Below are 22065 nucleotides of genomic sequence, written 5' to 3'. Positions count from 1 at the left end.
TAACTCTCTGAAAAATTTGACGGATTCGAATGACCTTCCGCGTCGCTGTAAACAATGTAGGAACTACGTCCTGACTTTTGACAAGCTTTTCATACTAGGAAAAGGAAAAAAGTAGGGACGAAAGATAGATACCGGAAGCCTCTCACATTAGGCTGCAAGGAATTTTGGCGTGCGTCACTTCACCGTCTATGTCGCTTACGAATAAAGAAATCAAGCTACATAAAAAACGGTGTGCGCATGTAGGAATGAAAGAAACAGAACAAACTCTCTGCGCATTGGCTGCTTGAAGGTCAAGGGTGTTTACGATTACTTTCCAGGTTGGTGTTTTGGGTAAATGTTACGGACGCGTCGTCTGATTACCTAGATAGGCCATCTTTTAATAAAACGTCTGTGGCTAGTCCACGTAGTCCTTCTTGTGTTTCCGCTTTGTGGCCGGTTTCATTATGTTGGAGGAGATTACGGCTAGAGCAAAGAATTCCCAAGCGTAGGGTGGCTGCCAAGGGAACCTTCGGAAGAGTGGTTTTCTTGGAAGGGGGAGAGAGAGTATGATGTAACAGAATAATGCAACACGCTCAGTATACGGCGGCTGCAGCGATGGTGCCGCGCGCCTGGAACGATGGACTGGAGAGGAGTGATAGTCGACGAACGTGTGGAAAACTAAGCATAGTTTTCTATAAGTATACGTGTATGTATGTCACTCTCAAATTCTTTACCTCAATATATCGTGAAATAAAAATACTTCATTACCTCCGCAGGTGTCGCTAAATCTCGCGGTGCACAGTAGTAACCATCTTACGAACTTTTTTCTTAAATAAATCCTGAGCTGTTTATTTCGCTCATTGCCTCATTTAGGTGCAAAAGAATAGATGGGGGAAAAGAAAGCAAAAGCAATAGACCTGAGGGTGAAATGGGTGTTTAATGAAAGCGCATGTTCTGTACTATGCTCAGTACCAAGGAGCCAAGTTGCGCGGATGTTTTTTTTTGTTCGAGGCAGAATATACCCCTTTAATTTTAGGTCTATAGCACAGTCGCTATAGCACCTATTGAGTGCGTACTTGAGGCTTGAGGGAGAATAATGACTCGTGCACTTACGTGATGCGATGGCTCCTTGTGCGTGTTGAATATTTGCAAGTTGTTTGTTAGCAGCAGCTACGGTATCTGTTTCTTTACCATCCACGATAGTTATGAAACACCGTGATATTTATACCGGCTACCTGTCATATGAATTCACTTGTAGAAGAACAACCCTTTTAAATGTTAAGAAAAGTAGAGTCAAATTCTTAACACTACATTTTCAGTATTTGCGCATTACTAACACGTCAGTGGCTGTCATTTATGAAGATCTATTGTACAATCGCTCACGCAGTTCTGAAGTTATAGTTGTAAGCCTTAATGGTTGAGCTTCACCTGCGGCATACCTTCATCCGTGCAGGTTAGGTAATCTGGACAAGTGCTCAGTAACTCGGCAGAGAATAATGTTTTTGTGCAAGCCTTCTGTTTACCGCCTTGCACTGACGTGCTGCATTTCACTTGCGTCGTCGCCGTCATCTACCATCGTGGACAAAATTAAGACCCACCCTTCCTCCCTTTTGTTCCCACCCTTACCACATCGCGTGGGGGCTCCACCTGACAAAGAACTTATGGTGTCGACACGGGCCCACTGCGTTGGGCTCGACACCACAAGTGCTTTTTCAGGTGACACACCCTCACACTGTGGCACGGGTCGTAACATGGAGCGGTCTCTTACTTTTGCTCAAGACAGTAGCTACAAAGAGTAGTGTTCTCGTATAGCGAATTCCGTGAGGACGCTAAACAAATATGAGCTCCAGTGCATGATCGGTATAGAAGTATAAAAATTCATACAAGCAAAACCTCTTTTGGACACTTTTGCGACCACACACAGGTTTTGAAAATAACCGAAAAAGAGATTTCAGTTGAGAAATACTTACGCTTTGGTTATAAAATCTAGAGACCTTTTCTCACTGCGACGAGTGCAACGCAAACGGCGTATCAACTTTGGGAAATCCTCCGGGATTACCTTTGCCGTCACAATCGTGTTCTTTATGTGCCTGCGTTTGGGGTGGAAGAGAATAGCTACGTAATAAACAAAACAATATTCCTCACTGGCGCACACTGCAGTAGCCTTAAAAGCTTTGATGTGGCATTCGAGAAAGAATAATGACAAAAATATTTGATTAAATAATCTCAGGGCTCTTCTTAGCGCGTACCAACATTTAAAAGACCCAAGACGGTTCTGTTAAACGCAAAAGTATTACCAGGGGCTTGGTTTTAGTTAGTGAAGCTATGTTGGAGGACTAAAACGTTAATAGTGCAAATCCTTTCGCTGTGTACAAATATCGTGCAGTGCTATGGATGTCATATGCGATTGTTCTACAAGAAGGCGTGCGTCAATATTAAATATGATTGCAGCATTCTATGTTATCAAGCGCAGATAGATTATTGCAAGGATGTTTACTGTTTTGGTAAAAATTCGCGTTAGCTTACCTCAGAACGATCGTCACGAAGACTCTGGAAAACGGTGAGCAGTCATCTATGTCGTAACGCTGCTTGTGCTGCGAAGGGAATGCACACACGGACTTTCTTAATCACGCAAACGATACAACAGAGCATCAACTCTGTCTACTCTTGAAATACAAATTCGGAGTAATTAATAGCGAAGAGGAAGAGTAAGCTGTCTATACACACAACGTAGCATCATGCGTAAACTGGAACAGCGAAGCAACGCTTTTAAAAGTCCGAAATGTTCCAGCCAGTACTGACATGCATCGCATCTATAAAAAATTCAGAAACGCGAATATGAGGAGGCATGTCAGAACCACTAGGCATTCAAAGAGGAGTTGACCATTCCTGTGTTGACACTGAAAGTTCCATCTCAAATACCTTTGTATTCCTTGTGATCTTAGGCGTGTAGGCGAGACCAGAGGTCAGAAAATTCCCGAAAGCGAAGAATGCGCCGCACACCAAGACTGTTGCATCATTGCCACGGTAAATTCGAAGTTCTTTGTACCAGAGCTGAACGCAGAACAAACAATGAAACAGACGCATTTTCCTTGTTAACGACAGTAAAGTAAAAAAAGTAACTTCATTTACATATTCGTTTACACATTAAAGAAAGATTAAGATGGAATATTTCAATCCAAACCATGGTTCGTGTTGACAAAGTATTTTCTGCTTAGCGAACGCCTCGATTTTTTTCTTTTCAAAACGCTTGCTTGGAGTTGAAATCTGGTCCAAGTTTGCAACACCCAACCAGACCGATTATTAGGAATAATTTTAGTCATAACTGAAGTTCCGCTGCAGTCGTTTTCCTTAAAAAGACAGCCATATGGCCGAGATTACATAACCTATTGAAATCTGACAGTTCCAAACGTTTTAACGAGAAGGAGCCAGCCAATGTTAGAGTGCTTTAAGTTCAGTGATGATACCAGGAGCTGAATACGCACGACCTTGTATGCGGTCCCACAATGATTTACCTCCAACAATGAACGTTCTATTTTGTGTTAAAGGGCAGAGCGCTCACCTCCTCATAGAATTCTTCTTGAGTCGCCTCCAAGAAGTCGACCACCACAGTTGTAAAAATTATGCCATGAATGCAGCAGATGGTGCCCGGCACACGGCCCCCAAGTAGTCTCAGAGAAACAAATACGGCACATAGGAACACCTAGTAGCAAAAAAGGCACTTTTTTCATGCATGAGATAAGTACGTATATAATATTCGGACAGCAAGTTCATTTGCTCACTGAACGAGGAGGGAGCCTGCAGTAGAGTCTGCAAATAATTTATTTTTGAACTTGAAGATTTTCAAAGAAGCACAGAGGTATGTAGGATTTAGCGACCTGCAGTGACACAAGGACTGCAAGGGATGCCGTAGTGGAGCGTTGGGAATTTATGTAGACTATCTGTGGTTGTTTAACGTGTTATGATATCGCACGGCACAAGGGCTACCTTCGGAGCAGTGGCCGAATGCCGTAGTCACTGAACCAAATTCAGTCCATCGGCGCGGCAATACCAAAGAATTCAACGGTCTAGATTTAGCGCATTGGTCATGTCGAAGGTAGAAGGAAATGCTCAGACTCGTATTAAAAAAACAGCGGAGACTGTAACGATGAGTTCTCATTTCAGAGCGACGCAGCACTAGGAAAGAAGTACGCAGGCTTCTACAGAACTCACTCCGTCTGCGCGAATATCACCGCAGTGTTCCGCAATAGAAAATTCATGCATTGCAGTGTTGTCCTAGTAGAATATATCTTGGCTTGTTACGTCTTATCACGAGAGAAACCTGGAGAGTTGGACTGGTCACTTTCCAGACGGCTCCATCCGTGGTAACGCGTGCAGATGACAGATGGTCCCGGCCTTCTTGAAGCGGGACTTAACGTGGCCGCATTTCTGAGTTACCTTCGCTCCTTCAGAAAACAAAAACTCTAGGAACATAAAAATATCCGTGCATGTATAGAGATATGTGCTTCCTAGTTTGTCTGTCGTCTTCCCATGACAGCTCCTTTCGTACTGCCGCGATTAAAAAAGATTAGCAATAGTGACGTACCACAGCAGTGGCAGATAGCAGCACCAGGCACTAAGGTTACGAACACACCGATAACAAAAGAGCCAGGTGTGTTCGCAAAGCACGGCGCCGCGTCAGCCGCGCAGTGCGATTTTCACCACTCCGGTGACGTCACTGCGCTAATCTTTTTTTACTCGCGACTGTTGTCTGGAAGCCTTGCGGAATGGTGCAACAGCAAGTAGCTTGTTATCTGTCGGCGTCATACACTCCAAAAGGACCACGCGAAGCAAAAGTGCCTTTCCTAATTTTTCGCATGCTCATTCTTACTCATTTCGTCACGCTCAGAGGAGGCGCTGTCTAGTTTTTATTCTATTATAAATTCCGCTCTTGCTTCATTCCGCGTGAAAAAAAAATGAGACCAGACGACCAATTGGCTTGGGTGGGCCTAGGAGAAGAATGATTTGAAGATTTCAGGAGAGGCCCTAGTACATTATGGATTTAGGCCGGCTGGTACTGTGTATTTCGATGAGGGACAAATCGTAAATGTATAATTTCAACGGTGGATTTTACACGCACATGTATGAGGACTTTAAATATTGATAAGTTTTTACTGGCTGTATATAATCCACTTGCATTTTACACATTTCTTACATGTATAAGCTCAGATATTTGACTCCCAATTTATAGGCTCAAATTCTTTTTGTGGGAATGCTACCGCAAATGGCGAGAGAGCAAGAGTGAGAACTTCTCTGTGACTCGGCCCGGCCGACTTAGCGATAAACGATTTTCCTATTTGTTAGGCCTTTTCCCTGGCGAAGCGCGCTGACTGAACAAATGGCAATGGTGGGGCTGATTAAGTCGATGATTTCATGCCAAAAACATGCGAACCATTTGTCACCGGCACATGATATTGATAACCGGTACAGTGGCCACATACGCTCACAAAGCGCCCAACCCCCTCGCATGTTCTCGTTTCGAGAATTTCCTGTTCCGAAATTATACCTCATAATACAGCTGCATGTTAATGTTAGTTTGCTAAAGGCTGGGGATAACACACACAGTATGATTGCTTAATACACCACGATTTATTTTTGGTGCCACTTATTGTTTTCATTCGCACCAGGCTGCTATCGAACATCTTCCGTTGCAGTGAGTGCCATCAACAGCGATGGTACATGAAAAGCTTTGAGCGATGGCTTTTCCAGCGCAAGAGTTATAACCAGTTGAGCTATTTAAACAGGACAAGGCCTTTGAAAAGAAAAATGGGCCAAGAATCAGCGGTTTAGTTTTTTTTATATTTTGCGTAAATACATCTCGTTGTTAGCGTGAAAAAAAAATTTACTGTCGCAACCAAACGCATTGAAATAAATGCGCTTTAAAGAAATCGGTCTGAGAATGTTAGAATAAATTTCCTAAATCATATATTAAGCTGTGCACGCTTTTAACAGGAAACTACAAAACATCCGTTAATTTGGTAGAAATAGAGGATATCACTATGAAACCAAAAACAGCCCAATGAAAAACCCCGTAACAAAAATTATGTGTTGTAAACAACAGTATATGACGGTATGGAGGATTCAGAGGTCCTGCAAGAGGCAGGGAAAGCTTAATTGTATCAATATATTTCAAGCGCACTTACAATAACAATGCAGAATACGAATATGAGAATGACGTCAGTATAGTGTTCTGCAGTCCAAGAAGCGGTGCACAAGTTGGTTTCCACGGTATGGTATGTCTTGAATACGAACGCTGCGAAGGTTCCAGCGCATGACATCTGTGCACCATGGCAGATTAGGAACAAAATGCGATGTCAGTTAAATCCCCTCACCTCCAGAAACTCATCAGGTAGTGAAACATTTTAGACATAAAATCAACGAGAATGAGCTGCATGTATGAATTTAATGTCTCGTTTATGCATCTTGAAAAGAGCACTATGGTGACTTCACCAAGTTTGCATGCATACAAATAAATATTTTATCAAAGATTGCTCAGTATTTATCACATCGTGCATGAACGCGTCAGTCAGGTTATCCTGCCACCTCCAAGTCACTGTGATTTCTACTAAAAGTCGGCGATGTGATGCCTATTAAGGGCACAATGGTCATTAACAGTTTCTACCTGTTTTCAAACCCCATGCCATTAAATCTCCTTTGCTGGCAGCAGATTAAGCTCTATGTGATCCAAAGAAGTTGGGTGATGTGAATTAAAGAGTTGGAGCTTGATAAAGCTGATGACATGGAATGTGGGCAGGGTGAAGTAGCCTTACAGTGAATTAAGTATTCTTTTTTTTATTTGACATGAACGAAGTTTTGGCCAATTATCCCTTCCTTCTGTGATCAGAGGGACATAAAACAGGGGACTGGGACGCTGAAATATTTTGTTATTTCACAGTATAACCAACGAGGTCGAGTCAAATGGTGAGGAAACTCCAGTGGCTTTTGCTTCTCCGTTTCTTTTTCTCCTTAAGGCAACTTGACCACCATGTCTCTGCTTGGTATGGCATTGACGTAACCTTGTGACATAAATGTCCCTTTTTCTGACGACTTTCACAGTTCAATTCAAATCATCCGTAAATTCAACTTTGCTGACAAAGAAGTGAATGGTTCCTTTTCTGGCATACTTGCAGTTTTTCTTTTCAAACCAACTGCACTAACGGCAGTGTCAGGCTTTTTGGGGTTACACCATTTACTTGCATTTTCCAAATCCTTTCCACCTTCTTTTGAAACAAGAACGTTCACAGCTGTATCCGAATGTGTAAAAGGATGAGAAAGTAACATTCCTCCTGAAGATAAAAACGCAGGCTATCCCAATGTAATCAGAAATCAGAAGTGCACAAGTCTTGTTCTCATTAATGTGGGGCAATAACCGCCGCGTCTAGAGGAACACGGTATTGAACGTTAGGCTCTTATCAGGAAAAATACGTCTAGGAGCAGTGAATAGGAGGGGTTAAAAGCAAGCGCTAATACTATGTCCACAGATTCGACTTTCTCATCTTTCTTATGCTGCCCTCCTCCGTGTTTGTCTCACCAGCTCGCCTTCAAGACGCGCTACATTAACACTAAAACTAATACTAGTATAATACAGTCCCAGGTGAGATGAAATCAAGTGCAAAAAAGCTGCCACAATGTGCATTAACCAGTCATCTCCTACGGTGGTACGCACCTGCTGCTGTGATAGTGTTGTAACATTTGCTACTGCAGTACGCAAAGTGCTTCATTGGCGAAAACAATGGCGCTTGTCTCTAATACATTTCTAACTACATGTGAAGTTGCCCCAGTCTAAAACTCACTGTTTAAACCTCCATGATGAGGGGCTCTATATTTTTCGGACTCCCTCGGTCCTCAGCCGTATAATCTGTGGCGGTGCACCCATCGACCATAGCACACACTTCCACAATTCTGCGTGTTTTGTAAATCGTGTGGAAAAATCTTCAGTCAACTTTTGAGAGTTCTCGCTTGTTTTTTCAAAGGCTAAAGATTGGACCTCTCATGTCTTCGCTGTCTTACCAAGTACGCGATGTCCATGATGGTGTATAATGCGGGCCCTCTGGGTGACGCCGACCTTGTCTTGAATAGTTGCGCTCCAGCCAGAAAAGTGCACCCCAAAGCAGCAAGCTTCAGAGCTCCTACGGTATCAGGCAATGCCATCTTGTCTGCAATTCAAAAAAGAAAAACAAAATAAAACATTGTGTGTTACTCACTGCGTATGCGTGGGAAGTTACTTTCGGCAACTTTGGTTCATTAAATGGGTATTTGCTTCTCATGAATCTATGCGCGTGTGTTTGCCTTTACGTTCGCTATCTGGAACTCCTGGCTTCAAGTTTCGTTCGCGCAGAACCGCACCACAGTGGCCATTTGGGTCCAACCGGCTTTATCAGCGCCCGTCTGTACACACACTAAGAACGTTATTAGTTTATGTAGACCACTGAGGACCAAAAACAAACGCGCTTTTCTTAAGCAAGGAACTCAACTTACCTCCTCAGTTTCCTTCTTTCCCGTCCTTTCATTCGGCTGCTAAGCTCAGTGCCGCGGGATTGGCGGTCGCATTTAGATTTATGCGATATGTATTAAGCCCGTGGACTGCTCATTGACACCGCCAGTTAAAGAACCGAAGATGGTTGGAATTAGTCCGGATCCCTTCATTAGCTTTCCTCATGGGGCATTGCACAGTGCCCATTCGCTTCCTTTTCCTCACTCCTATTTTGTAGCCAACCTGGCATTAACAGGTTAGCCCGAACTGTTAACTTCGCCTGTTAACATTGGTTTCGTTAACCTCCTGGACATTTCTTTCTCGTTTTCTTTAGCGCCAGGAAAGGCAAGATTCTCGACGAAGGAAATCAAATGGTCTAGCAGATTTTTCGCTGTGCCCTGGGGCTACGTAGCAAAGGGATACCTCCCAACTCTGACAGTCGTCACTCACATGACTCCCCCCCCCCCCCCCCCCCAATTGCACACTCTGAAGAGTGTCTGTTGTATGGAGACGATGGCACAAAAGATGCACAACGGCCTAGGTCACATGGTTACAGGCGAGCGCTCACACCGCTTATCTTAGGACGCTTATAGGCCAAGGCTACGGAGGTAACTCTAGAGAATTTTAGCGTAGCGCGATCCGTTATTCGCTACTGCGATGCGCTTCCATGAAAACCCAGGAGATGACCACCCGCATCTATGAGCATTCGCTGTCTGGTAGAAGTGATGCCTTGGAGCCTCGCAGTCAGACTGAAACTGCAAACTATTAAGGCGATAGCCTTTAATGGCTCATACTCGCGGTGACCGTCCGTTCATTACATGGCCACCAAGGTCACGCGACCTTGTGATATCACGCCATCTTAAAGTCACGTGACATGACAAGGTCACGTGATCTTAAGGCCACGTGACCATAAGATCCCAGAAAGATCTATAATTTCGCGGCATCTTCAATAAGAGCGGCAAAATAAAATCAGTGCAATGAGTCGCAATCGGCTTTCGCCTTCCCGCAGTTAAGAGATGTCTAAATGCTTCCAACGAATTTTTCTGCAAATTACCATCACGGAAAAAAAGCGCCATATACTGCTGAGCTAACGCAAGGTGTCCAGCTATCATGCGCGAAGGACAGGCTAGTCACCTGTAGGCAGCTGGCAGCCATCAACAAATTACTGACCTCAGGAAGCACACAAACCAGGATAAGGTCGATATTTTATTCTCTATGACAAATCAGAGCTGCATCCATTGGGCACCATTCCCCTGTACCTTGTATTCGGCGAAAACTAGCGGTTCAGGAAAGAACTCAGATTCCGTATGCAGTGCTTGTCCAGGGCAGAGAAGCAGTGGCGAAGTTGAACGCTCAGATGGCCAGCGTCCTCGTCGGAGACAACCTGGACATCACTGTCTATGCGCAAAGTTCACAAAAAAAGTACGCTGTGTTGCTCATGAAAGATCAGCAAAAAATCGGTATCCAGCATTGCAGACTGCTAAGCTGCTATCATGCAACACATGCCCAGCGACCGTATCGGCATTTTTGCGCATTTACACATTTGGAGACCGAAGAATATAGTCCGCCAAATATATTTTTAGTGCTACAAGATCATTCTTTGACCCCAGGTGTTCAGTGACACTGAAGAAGCGTTCTCTCCTCTCACTGACACAGGCGGCAAGGGTAGTCGCTGCCTCGTCGTGCTACCGGGTTTAATCGACATCGCGTTCTCTTCTGTCTATGATTACGCAACGGGCGTGGTATACAGAGATAAAGCCCACTGCGGTTGGCTCTTCGATGCTTCTGCAGCGCGAACGTCGATGACAGCATAACACTCGTAGGGCATATGTTCCGACGTTCTGTCAAGTAGACGAGTTGCCTGAAAGACGGTGGTTTTGGATCGGACGTGAAGTTTAGCAAAGATTTCGGTCTTAAGCAGCTGAAGCCAATGAAAATTACCGCACAGCTGGCGTAACGTTCCTTACGGCGTCGAGGCAAAACAAGCAGGAATTAGAAATTTTCATTACTCCAAGTGTTCGAATAGCCACGTCTGAATTTTCAGTTATTAGGTTAGCTCTTTGTCAGGGTAAGTCGCATATGTACACCAAAGTTAACTGAAGATTTTCTCGTATTGCTAGAGCCAGGCATGCCGGTTAAAATGACGATTACCTTCGAGCTGTGATATTAGACTGTGACTGATTTGATTCCGCGAATTTTAAAACAACGGGTGAATCAGTAGGATATTGGCCACAATGGATGCACAAGGGAGGGGCGTTTGAAGAGGGATAGATAAATAGTTATGGGCTGCACCTGGTTTACTGATCACAGGAAGAACTGATTATGGCGTAATAACGAATTATCTTCTGCGCCTCTTGAAGAAACCAGCGGCTTGAGTAAAATGAGCGGCGGGAGTGAAATATGCGAGGCAATGCATTTTCTCCTCTTAGCTGCATGGACGCTGCAGCTTCGAGTCTCTCATTTGCAAATAACACCGTAGCCTTTTATATTATCAATCACACCTGTCACCAATGGTTTCACAACCTCCCAACCTCGCAAAGCTCATCCTTAATATCGCGTGAAAGTAGTAACTTTCTGTTTCTTTTCATAAAAAAAGGAGATCGTTAAGCAAAAACTACTGTTTCTCTCAGTAACCCGTTACAGCTACGCCACACTGCTATATTGCCGCCAACTTTTGTAGTGATTTTTTGATTCCTCAAATCTGCCGCCACGCCGCTTTATCGCTTGGTTTGCGATGCAAGACGCGACCAGATTTATCTCGATTGATCGCATCCTGGCGGAGCCGAATCTACCTCCTTCCAGGATGTTCTAGTAACTTTGCACGCTTTATCTCGAAAGTTCGCTATCAGCTTTGAATTGAGCACGGCCGACAGCGACGCGCATTCGGTTCCACGGCCGTCGAGCACGCTTTTTGCTACGCCGCCACCGAGTGATTCAGTCCGCTGTGGGCACAAGTGAGCCCAAATAAGGAGTTTTCTTTAGATACGATTTTAGCTGTCTTTCTGCTCTCTGGATGGCAGTCACCACTTCGTGACAATATCTATATTATGACGGATAGATGTTCCATGGTAGCTTCCAAAAATAAGGCGCACGCACAATTAGACCTTCCAAAACTTCGTCTGGCATTAAAGTGCGCAAGTACAGTATTTCTAAAATGACCACTACCGATACCGTACGGCTCTCAAGGTGAAGTGACGAAACAAACGTTGAAAAGTGATTTTACTGTACGCATTTAACGTGGTCAGTGAACGCCCATTGGTGCATAACAAGACTAATCCATTGATTCTCACTCACGTACAGCTTCGCTGGGAGACGGGAACCTAAAGTGTGTCACTTACCGTAAGCAACGCTAACAAACAGCAAAGGCGTACATACCTGAAGTGCTCACGACGCTGTACAAATTTCTTGCGATACGTAACTCTTTGCACCGAAAAATTTTAAATGAGCAGGTGAAGCGAAACCTAGAAAATTCGCAGGGATGCAGCCCCAAATATAACGTTTGCGAGTCCGGCCCTGAACGCCGCCAGTGCGGTGTGCAGCCGACAAAATCTCGGTTGACTTTCAGAAAGCAACATCTGACACGCATCCTGTCAGACAGGGCTGCCATCTCTTGCTCCGCGTCATTAAATAGCCAGGCAAACGCACACAAAACAATTACACGTGAAATGCACTGACAGCTCTCCTGTCCAATTTTGAGCGTACGAATGACCGCCAAGCCTTTATTCCTTGGCTGTGTATGTTTTGTGTGGACCGACTCATTTCACGTAAAAAAGTTGGTCAAAAGACGGAGGACGTTGGTGACAACGCACAGCTCAGCCAAAAATATGAAACTCGCGAGCTGCACGGCATTGACCGACTTTCGAGAATTTTCATCCATAAAATGACCGAGTATGAGGGCTGCTGCATCACCTAACTGTGAAGTGGCACCCACATTTAATACACCTACATGAAGAGAAGAAACGGACCAAAGTGTGTTTCAGCGAGTGGTGCTGCTGACTGACAACCTTGCTCTAGAAACAGGGCACCGGATGGAAGAAAGTAAGAAGAAAGGGAAGTCAAGAAGCAATAACCAACAGACAAAACACAATAAATATCGAAAAAGAAAAGTAGAATCAAATACAGGAAAGAGAGGAAGTAAATAAAAGAAGAATGGGTGGGCAAATAAATAAATGAGTAGGTAAAAAGAAACAAGAGATAGAATAAAAAAGAGTAGATAAACTTTGAAGTGAAAAAAATAGGTAAAGATTAAAAAGGGAGGAGGCATAAAACGGAGTGAAATGAAGAAAGAAGACAACTAGTGAAAGATCGAAAGAAAGAAGGGAATTATGGATCACAATGAGAAATATGAGAGGAGACGGGAGGAATACAACGAACGTATTCTATTAGGAGAGGCCGTAAAGATAACGAAGGAAAGAGCAGTAAAACGGGACTGAACAAATACCTTCTAAGTATCGCCGCGCTGTACTTGAGCACTAGGGCAGGGAAACGGACAAAAGACTACACAGACAACATATTGTTTTTTATATACAGGTACCAACCAAAAACGAATGTATAAAATCAATATGAAAAAAAAAATATTTATTTTCCGAGCTGGTCTTCCGGTACGAACTGGCCAGCGAGGCCGCCCACTGCTCAGGGCTCGGATCGGAGTTGTTAGGGCAGGCCTGCATATCAGGACCGGGCCAGGGGTTGTGGTATAGTGGGAGTGAGAGAACTTGTTTATCGTGAAAAGAAATGTACAGGGTCGGTCAAATGGTTCCAGGCCACAGGGTTTGCTTTCGAGCAGTATAGGAAGGAAAGAAAGAATTAAAGCAGGAGATATAAACAAGAAAGAAAGCAAGAAAGAATTAGAGCAGGTGATATAAACAAGAAAGAAGGAAAGGAAGAAAAAAGGAAGAAAGAATTAGAGCAGGAGATATAAACAAGAAAGTAGGAAAGAAAGAAAGAATTAGAGCAGGAGATATAAACATGAAAGAAAGGAGGAAAAAAAAGAAAAAAGAAAGGAAGAATGAAAGAAAGAACTAGAGCAGGAGATATAAGAGCGAGCAGTTACGACACACGCGGAACTTATATCTGTACAGGTTAAAAGAAGCACCGTTCTAACCTCCTACTACCTTGATAGTTTCATCGGCATCTTAAGTGCCACGATATATATTAATAAAAAACAGACCACGTGGCCTGGGAACTTTTGACCAACTCTGTACGTTATTCAAAACTGGCTCGAATGCTTTCGATCCACTGCCTGCCGCAGTAACGAATTTACAGCACAATTATTTGATTTTTAAACAAATAACGCGCGTGCATTTTTTTTATTTTGAAAACCGGAATGGCACAAATAAAAAAAAAAAACGTCCGTGCAATGAGAGCGCAAGAGAACAAAAAGAGCAACGCTGGTTGAACCTAAGACTCATATACACACCTGGAGAATAAAGAGCGACATATGGCAATCTCTTAATGGAAGTTTAGTATTAATGAGCTATAAAGTTTAGTGTTTTTCTTCATTTTAATAGTTTTTATCAACTTAGTGCCTGCATAGTGTGTGTGCTTATTTTGGTGATTGCACATTGTGTATTAAACAGGTACGACACTTCAATAGAAAACTTTCGAATTTAAACAAAAGTATTAACCAATGCTACAGTGATGACCATATCATGAAGCAGTACGTTGAGGAATATTGCCTCGTTAGTAGAGACATAGAGCAGAAAACCGGAGCTGTGGACAAATTGTGAAAATAAATAAACAAATAACGTCGCCCGGATACGTGACCGCGTGTAAATGCAGGCCTTACACGCCATGTCATGACGAATTACCTCTCAAGTTATTATGTTATACATGCAAAGATCACGTCGTTGCATGCCAATTTATGAGCGCATCTGTAGCCGATGTTAACGTGGTGAATGCAGGCGCTGCATTTCCTTGATGTGTGGCAGCTAGAGGGGGCGCGCGACGTGTGCATTGTTATAAAAATCAAAAGCCAACTCAACCCTCACTCAAAGTCCAGCCACGCAATAAAACAGCTATGGTCAATGAAATAATGCGTACTTGTCGAAAAAGCCTGCACAGCAAACATTGTACAAGCACGGAAGGTGAATGGAAGTGCAATCGGTAAGGTAAAAAAATAAAATAAGTTATCGCCTTCATCGTTCGTTTTCGCAAGCAAATGTGGCTGAAGTCAAGGCAGTTTTTTTTACTCCAGAATTCCTAAAGCTATGTTTCTTTGCCATTTCTGGCCAGATAATCAACACGGAATCGGTTACGGTCTCGAAGTTAGGAGTGTTAATTCAGTGGCGCGAAAAAAGTATATTTTTTGAGCCGATTTTTTTCAGAGTATCTGCCTGTTTTGCTACCTTCACACATGAACATAGCCAGATAAAGACATGTCAATTTGCACTCTAAAGAAAAAATGGCTGCGGTTCAACGTGGCTTGAACCTAGGTATACGAGCCAAAGCTATGTTAAGCATGATCTCCACTCTCTCAAACCAAATGTCAAGGTCAAAGTCCACTGTCAAGGTCTGGTACCCAATGGTCATGCTCATATGATCACGTGGTCATACTAGCATAGTTTGGTACATACCACCACGCAGTTAATTTCGGTTTGAATTTATGAGACATTGTAGGAAATTGTCGATATGGTACCCACTGTCTCAAATCAAATGCCAAGGTCAAGGTCAGGTACCCAATGGTCACAGTCTTATGATCACGTGGTCATACTACCATAGCTTGGGCCATATCATCACGCAGTTAAATTCGGTTTGACCTTGTGAGGCAGCTGAGTTGAGTTGAAGTGTAAAACGCTACAGGTGGGATTAGCCTTGCTTATTCTGCCGGCAATTGCTCCACCGTAGTGTCACTTCTATGTTAATAATGTCCTAAAACTTGTCGCATCTACCCAGCTATGCGCACAGTCTCTTAAATAGCACACATTCCTCTCCCGCAGTCACCATGTATGCACACAATCACTCCACACAGTCCACATCACAGTCCACTCCAAAAGTCACCATCTATGCACATATTCAGCCACAGTAGAACATAGTACATTGTAGTGCCACAAGCCATACACACATTCGCTCACAGTATAACGTAGTCTACTCCAAGAGACGCCATCTACGCACACATTCAATCACAGTAGGCCGTAGTTCGTTCCTGGGGTCACCATTTAGAAACAAGATCAGTGTCCTGCAGAAGTGTTTAAAAAAAGGCGTGCAGCCTCCCTTCTGCATGTCTGGTTTCCACTCGGGTAGACAATGTCCTGAACTGTACTGTGAAGGGTTCCTGTCTTCTTAAAGGAAGCGAACATCACATACCTTTCCGCGTTGTACTCTGGGCAGTACATAATATAATGTTCGCTTTCCCCGCACACACCACATAAAGAACTTAGCGGAGACGATGCTATGCCCGTCTTATGCATCCAGGCAGGATTGCGAGCAGAGGACGTGCGAATTAGATGTAGTAGAGTCGCCTGGAATCTTCTCAGTCCCTTCGTCACACATGGCTTGTGGGGCGCACTCCACAGGCTACTGAAATGACCGAGCACCGTTTTCCTGTAGAGACTTTTTCCATCTTGAGGTACTTTTTTTGATGGATTCCTTGACAGAGCTTGATGGGCGAGATTGTCGGCCACCTCATTGCCGTTGGCTCCTATGTGAGAGGGCACCCATTGGAAATGTAGAGTAAAGCCTCTGCTGTGCAGATTCTGCACCAAGCGCAGAGAGCTTATAGACAAGGCGTCAGTACGGAATCCTCGCTCTAACCTCTGAAGGGCAGATTTTGAATCAGTTAGGATGACAACAGGTTGAGCCTGACAAGACCCTAACTTCCGTAAAGCCGCCTCAATAACAACACTTTCGGCCGTTGTGGACGACACGACAGCAGTTAAGAGTACAGGCCACTTACAGTCAAAAGAAGGAATGTAAAAAGCCGTAGCGCTGGCTTGTTTGATCTTGTCCACAGAACCATCCGTGAAAATTTGAAGATGGCGGGCATACTCTGTTTTTAAATGTTCAAGTACGAACGAACCTTGTGAAGCACTGAAGGTCATTGTCGATGTGGTGCCCACTGTCTCAAATCAAATATCAAGGTCAAGGTCATGAACCCAATGGTCAGTCTTATGATCCCGTGGTCAAACTACCATAGTTTAGGCAATGCCACCACGCAGTTAAGTTCGGTTTGAACTTGTGGGGCACTGAAGGTCATTTGCGATGTAGTGCCCACTGTCTAGTGCCCACTGGAGTTGTACCCCGAGGAGTAGAGCTGTCGCTTTAAAATTGAACGGGTTTCTGGGGTGTGTCCCTTTTGGATGTGGCTGCAAACTAAACACGGCTAGCAAGGAACAAAGCAGTGAACCTTATGCGCTTCCATCAAGCGCTAGAGGTACAAACGGCCTCGGAGCGCACTGATTCCGCCCAATGTTGGGTGCTATAGTCGCTAACAAGTCAAGAAAGAAGCGGCTTTTTCCCGTCAAAGGACCCCCTTCCAGTAATGAGGTCGGCCGATTCTCATGATCCTACTAGCGGGACAAAGCAGAGCGTGGCAGGCGAAAGGGGATAGTCCTCTCCCTGCATTGTCAGCGAGACAATATCATAGCCATATGATTGTCGATATCACAGTCATTGTCGTTTCACCGGGATGCTGAATTATTTCGCGCTGAATTTTCCAAACATGATAATTCTTTCTCTGCACTGCCATGCCACTCGTTGCATGCAAGTATTCACGCTACTCACGCTAGCAGGTTCATAAGAATCGGCCGGCGCATTTGGCTGGAAGGAGGTCCTTTGACGGTGAAAAGCCGCTTTTTCATCATTTCTATCCGACTATAGTCGGATACAACTCAACAACGAAGCGGCCTTTCCCCGTAGTTGTCACTGTTTTCAATCAATGAGAGAGGAAAAGTCTGCCAGGAATTCCACTCTTGTTAAGTCGACAACGAACCTCTATCGCATTCACTGGGCGGGTGTAGTGAAAAGTGTTTGTGTTGGCGACATGCCCCGCAGACGACACAGCGCGATATATGTGCGCTCGCCGCTGTAAAGAAGGTGTTCTGCGGAAAAGGTGTGAATGCCAACCAGGTAAACACATAAATTGGATGCAATATGCCGTCCTTTTAGACAGCAGAAGATACCTGGCGTAAACTTTCTTGTATTGCAAAACATCCATTTGATATGGAGGTGGCCTGGCTACGGTACAATGCATCGGTAGATAGGATGTTCACAGGCATACGGTGGGCAGCACCTACGGAATGTACACTGAAAAGAAAATTGATGCACTCGTTATTCCAGCTTCAAACACTATCGCATCTAAAACAACAAATCCAGTGTTACGTAACACATCTGTATTGAGGAAGCCTGGAGGGGAGGGGAGTGCACCGCATTGTAATCCCCTGCAATCTCCCAACAAAATCTTGTTTGGTTATTTGCCGCTTCTCTCAGTGTCATCTGTTCAAAAAAAAAATTGTATCGTTGCTCTTTTGTATGTAAGTGCGAGTGCTCTACCGAGCCAGATTGAAGCACCAGCGCTCGTAAGCGTTATTCCTCGACTTCGCAGCAAGACATAGAAGTTTAACTGCTGGATTCACGGACAACTAGCGCGAGCGTTTTCGAACCACAAATGAGTTCAGCGGCTCACTGCGCTCTTCGAAGTAAGTGTGTGCTTGGGACGCCTTTAGATGCAGACGCCTCCCCTATATCGTCATTGCACTACTTATAAGAACTCTGTAGTAAACACCCTCCTCAGGAGTTATAAACTCCTCCTAATGCGAAACTTCTACTGCAGCCGAGCAGGGACTCGAACCACGGAAGTTTCAGTTGGGAGGCCTCTCGCCTGAAAGTCCGCCTTTTTTAGACATCGTATTTACAACAGGCGTCTGTGCGCACCACACAGACTGCATTGTTACGACGAACACGAAGAAGCGGCCAGCGGTGCGGGACGGATTGCTCACGCTAGGCTCGCATCCATTAAAAAATAATATTTCATCTATAATCATTCCGTGCTGTTCCTTGGCTTGCCACCTCGTGTCAGTATATAGAGAATATTTACAAAGCAGCCAGGTATATTCGGACACAACTGAAGAACACAGCACAAAGACCTTTGAAAGAAGGCCGTCGAGCCAATGAACTGGACCAATTATCATGACCTCAATGTTAATTCTATTGTACGTGCCAGCCCCATGCGGTGTCGCACTACAAGAAGCAATCGAATTAACAGCTAACATTATGACAATCTGCCGACGCCATTGGCTGGTAGGCGTCCTTTGTGCGGCACCTGCCTCTGCCTTCCTGAATTGTATCCGAGAACAGAACCTGCGCTGCACATAACAGAGAAGGCATTAACGGAACAAAAGGGCAGCAAGGGGCTACTACACATCAGCATAGGAAAGCAACCAGGGGGAAAGTCGCTTCCATTATAGATGTCCTACTGCTGCTGCAACATTTGCCTAAAATGGGTATTGGGACACAAATGTCAAGTTCTGCATTCCGGTCCCCCATGCGCTTTTTCCACACACACTGCATTCCAAGCAGAAAAGTCATGTCATATGGCTCGTGGTTCTGTTGAGTGGCCATACATTAGCGCACGCTATGGGGAACTTAAAACCAAGTTTTCATGGGGCAGATTCTGTTGCTTTAAAACACACACACTCTATATGTTGCACTTGCCGCGTTAGAATTTTCACAGCTCAGTAAACGACAGAACAACCGAGAGAATAAGTATACACTGGAGACCTTCATTTGGAAACAATTTCACGACATAAAGTTTGTTGAATGCCGTAGTTGAACGCAGGTTAGTGGCGTCCTATCATATAAATCAATGGATTAAAATGCCACTGCAGCTGCACTGAAGCTCGCGTCGAAAATTCACACTGTGGTGTCATTGCAGTATGCAGTAATTAGAGGGATATTTCTCCTGGAGTCGTAAAGACTTACGGCGATTTTGTGGAAGTGTTTTTCTTTAACCGGGCATCAGCGCATCAGCAGTTTCTGTGAAGTGATTCTTCTTCTGAAGGTAGCAGTTTTCAAACAGATCAACAAAAACGCGAGCGCTACCCCCCCCCCCCCCCCCTCCTCGAACGAGAGACCGTATTTTCACCTAGCAACACAGCTGTAAATGCTTCAAAGTATTTGCGATGCACAGAATACAGTCTCTTTTCAAACTTTTGCCCGTAAGTGCATGGCTTCGCTGACGGGTAGCTAATGAGAGGTTTTCCTGAAGTTGCTCACTTTCTACCGCTCACAAGCCAATCTCTTTATTTACATTCAGTGCGATCAGTGACGAAAGTATTTCTCGAGATGTTTAAATTGCAGCTAACTGCATATTTTGTTGCATTTTACAGGCGAAGAATATACAACCATCATCCAAATCTTTCAGTTCCTAGAGGGAGTGCTCAAGCAGTTGAACTCTCTGCCGAAGTAGGCATTTCGCTCCTTAGGCAATTCAGACGGATTAGACACTGCTAAAAAGCGTACAGCGGGAGGATTACTTTTTTTTTAGAGCGTAGCAGTCTTCAGCCGAGTGCGGATAGAAACAAAACGGAGAAAACGCATATTCTGTTCGTAGGTGGCGTTCTCGTTTTATCTCAGTGAATTTAGCGCGTAGCTGCACAAACGCGGCACTTAGGCGTTCGTGTCGACGTCACATGTCGCAGAAAATTGATGTCAGAACCAAGATAACTTTAGACGCAGCTTATCTGCATAAATACATATGCATGCCTACACAACTTCGCACACTCAAATTCGAGCGGCCATCTATATTTCACATAGCTAGACTCGCTTTTTCGACTGGAGTCTCGTAGCTCTCTGTGGAATAGGAAATTTTCAATCACTTATACATACTATTTTATTACGAATCAAAAAAAGAAGACCTTCAGAATTTCTCTCTAAATTTCACAATTGAGTCATTTCATCTGCGTGACATCGCATGAAACAAATTCGATGTGTAAAGGAAAATAAGCATATGATTAGCCTGCCCTTTGATAAAATTTACCAAAGTACCCAGAGTGGGGTCTGAACTTCTAAAATTGTTTCTTGCATCCGTGGCTGATGAATGCCATTCCAAGATTTAGTTGTATAACATAGAATAATGGCGACTTATAGACTGCTTTATCCTGAGCTTTAAATAAAGTGAAGGAGCTCCAGTGAGTGATAATATACCACGTCCACTCACACGGAATCCAACGCCAACGCAGAACTGTAGGTCGCGGTCAATAGTGGTGGTTTCCTCTGTCCTCCGCGGAGCATCTGTATCCTGACAGAAGATAGAAAAAATAAAAATATAGGTTTTTATTTGGACTTCCAGAATAAGTACTGCGTCAGTAGGACCCAATTGTTTTAACGCGAGAGCGTTATTATTACAATGACGGAAAAATTTGGCGATGGCGTCGGCGTCGGTGAACGTTTGATGCTTCGCAGCTGGATCGGCCGATCCGACAACGTAGGTGGGCTATCTATGTCACGTGACCTCGTGGTGTCATCACGGCCTGCCCATCTGGTTCTGACAAAACTGACCACCATGGCAGGTGGCAGTAAAATGAAAGATTGGTTCCGACAGGCCGCGGGAAGGGCAACCGGGGTAGGACAAGCACCATCGGTGGCAGCACCTGCTATCGCACGGCAGAGGCACATCTTCTAAACCTTTACACCACTGCGCAAGGAGTGGTATGAGCCCTCCCAGCGATATATAAATTCCTCATATATAGGAATTAACCCATTACCGCTATCGCCCCATAGCCTTTAGGCGGAGCGCCAGTGTCTCCTAAAGTTGTTGTTTTTTTTAATTTGGTGCACTACGCCTCCATAGTACGGGCCTTCGAAACCTCTCTAGTGCACTACAGCCTTCCGGAGTTGAAATAAATATTATAAATATTAACACTCCGCACACCTAAGAAGAGTTCCTAAGCACTTCGACACACATCAGTATTTCTTGCTAAACCAGCTTCTGCTGCAATTCGCCCGCCCTTGGGCCTCAGCAGTGGGCACCTAGCTCTTCCGTGAAGCTGGCCTGTGCCCAAAGGATGCCGATCATTTCCGCTTGAGGATAATAGAGAAAACCTACTAGCTGATTTAGTGTAATTGGTCGCTCACGCCTGGACTTCATGCTTGCATTTAACACCTTCCATTTGTCTATTGCATCTTAAATGCCATTTAGCACGAAATGCGAAAAAGAAAAATTTCACATTAGAACAAATGGGAGACTCTGGCGACATTTTTTTTCTGAACAGAATGTGTTAAATCAAAAACATCATCTCAACTCTTGTTTCATGTTTCGCAGTAGTGCTAAGTAAGATTGTTACAAAGAGCAAAATGTCACATGTATTGCTGTTTCTTACCGTGGTCGTATCTTTTGCTTCACTGTCTTCAAACGAGCGCGCAAAAGTCGCGCATAATAACCCGAATGCCGTCAGCACTGCCAAGATCCTCATAGTTAATGTACCGGTAGCTCTACCTGCTCAAGGAATGCAATACGCCACCGCAAGCCAAATTATCCTCGAAATCAGGCGGGCAGGCGCACACCAGGAAGCGATAAACAAGCATCTTTCAGAAAAACACACTGAGTGTCAGAGTGCTTCCTCGTTAACAAAGCATTC

The 22065-nt window shown here is 44.3% G+C and overlaps 1 long non-coding RNA gene across 1 annotated transcript; it reads right to left on the bottom strand.

Moving 5' to 3' along the window:
* Positions 1 to 17400: 17400 nt before the first annotated feature.
* Positions 17401 to 22019, bottom strand: LOC144097242 (uncharacterized). The gene is made up of 3 exons (XR_013306961.1): positions 21808 to 22019; positions 20646 to 20726; positions 17401 to 17734 (listed from the first exon to the last, which is right to left on the bottom strand). It is a non-coding gene; the product is annotated as an uncharacterized LOC144097242 (long non-coding RNA).
* Positions 22020 to 22065: the final 46 nt, after the last annotated feature.

The sequence above is a fragment of the Amblyomma americanum genome, chromosome 7 (assembly GCF_052857255.1).
Source record: "Amblyomma americanum isolate KBUSLIRL-KWMA chromosome 7, ASM5285725v1, whole genome shotgun sequence".
NCBI classification, from domain to species: domain Eukaryota; kingdom Metazoa; phylum Arthropoda; class Arachnida; order Ixodida; family Ixodidae; genus Amblyomma; species Amblyomma americanum.
Note: the sequence above shows the minus strand (reverse complement) of the source record. Positions and strands in the feature narration are given on the sequence as shown.